Source organism: Rhagoletis zephyria, unplaced genomic scaffold (genome assembly GCF_001687245.7).
Source record: "Rhagoletis zephyria isolate East Lansing unplaced genomic scaffold, Rhagoletis_zephyria_1.1 Rzeph_scaffold_04410, whole genome shotgun sequence".
Classification (NCBI taxonomy): Eukaryota; Metazoa; Arthropoda; class Insecta; order Diptera; family Tephritidae; genus Rhagoletis; species Rhagoletis zephyria.
This window is the reverse complement of record NW_016161493.1, coordinates 1-1857: the sequence shown is the minus strand read 5'-3', so window position 1 is coordinate 1857 and position 1857 is coordinate 1. Positions and strand designations below refer to the sequence as shown.

Below are 1857 nucleotides of genomic sequence, written 5' to 3'. Positions count from 1 at the left end.
AAAACGGTGACGAGCAAAAGGGCAAACTGCTGCAAACGAAGCGAAGAATAAAGTTGTCCGCTCGCATAAATAGCTTAAAGAATGAAACGCAAACTTCACAATAGAAGACGTGGCATGGTTTATTCTCTGTAAATATGTAGAGTTACAATAGCAAATAAATAATTATATTACAGTCAAATTACTCGCTTTCGGCTTTCTTCTATGCTGCGGACAGAACAATATTAACTTCTGACAAACGGAAGAGCCAATTTATATTCAATTTCGTAGATAGAATTTACTGTTAATAGCCGGCAAGAAATACGGAACAGACAAACTAATAATAACTAATACATGAGTTAGGGATAACAAAAAACATAGAACAAAGAGTGATCAATATCGATTATTCAGGGTTGCCGTCATCAACATCCCCGCCACCGTGAATCGATTCCGAACGAGGAGATTCACCACTCTTCCCATCGACATCCAAAACGGCTAATTTCGAAACAGGTCGTCGTAAAACACCACTACACGCCTTGACCTCCGCAGATCTAGCAACGGCATCTGGCCCACAAAATATCTTCAAAACTCTCCCTCTTCTCCACTTGGATTTCGGCACATCGACTTCGCATATAAGTACTAAGCATCCAGTGGAGATGGGCTTCGTGGAGCGGCACCATTTTACACGACGGGTTAGGTCCGGCAAATACTCGGCAATCCATCGCTTCCACATGCCGTTTTTCATGTTTTGCAAAACTCGCCATTGCTTCCGTAGAGAGCACAGTCTTCCTTCATAAGGGGCAGGAGTCTGCGTAGAGTTTGGGCCACCTAACAAAAAGTGGTTTGGTGTCAACGGTTCCGGTTGGTCTGGAGTTACGGGCAAATGAGTGAGAGGTCTCGAATTAATCATGTTCTCTGATTCGACCAAGAGGCTGTACAAAGTTTCAACGCGAGGTGCTTGCTCCTTCAACATGGCGTAGAGAGCTCTCTTGACAGATCTTACGAGTCTTTCCCATGCGCCCCCTTCGCCTGGGTTCGATGGGGTGTTAAACTTCCATTTTATACCGAGCGGCGTAAGTCCGGTGGCCATAATGTCATGATCAAGAAACTTTGCCTCGTTGCCCAGTTCCCTTAACAAACCAACAAAATTGGTACCATTATCACTTCGGATCTGCAAGGGTACACCGCGGCGATTAATGAAATTTCTAATGCACAGCAAACATGCATCACTCGACAAATCACTAGCGATTTCCAAATGAACTGCGCGTACCGTGAGGCACGTGAAAAGTGCTATCCATCTTTTCTCTCTACACCGGCGAACTGTTACCTCAATTGGCCCGAAGTATTCGAGTCCCGTGTATGTAAAGGGTCGAACGTACGCGGTAACTCTATCCAGTGGCAACACTCCCATTATCGGTTGGTTTGGTGAGGCTTTTAGAAGCTTGCACGTTTGGCAGCGAGACTCCACACTCCGAACTAGCACTCTAATTGATGGAATCCAAAACTTTAATCGAATTTCGTTAATGACAGTCTGTGTGTTAATATGCTTATATTTACGATGGTACCACTCCACAATTAGTCGTGTCAGCGGAGATTCTTTTGGGATAATGCGGGGCCTTCTTGCAGCAAAGGACATATAAGGGGCATTATCAATTCGCCCCTTTACCCTCATAACTCCATCTTCGTCCAGGTATGGGTTGAGCATTCTCAAATTACTACACGCTTCAACTTGGTTACCATTCAAAAGCAAATTATAATCGGTAGCGAACTCAATTCGTTGTATAGTTCTGCATAAGAGGTTCTCGGCAAGTTCTTCTTCGGTGACCGAAAGCTCACCACATTCGGTCGGTCGTTTCAGAATCCTTCTCTTTAAGTTGTGTA

At 44.4% G+C, this 1857-nt stretch overlaps 1 long non-coding RNA gene across 1 annotated transcript; it reads right to left on the bottom strand.

The window, feature by feature from the left end:
• Positions 1 to 94: 94 nt before the first annotated feature.
• On the bottom strand, positions 95 to 346 carry LOC108370700 (uncharacterized). Its single transcript, XR_001848663.1, has 2 exons — positions 183 to 346; positions 95 to 126 (listed from the first exon to the last, which is right to left on the bottom strand). It is a non-coding gene; the product is annotated as an uncharacterized LOC108370700 (long non-coding RNA).
• Positions 347 to 1857: the final 1511 nt, after the last annotated feature.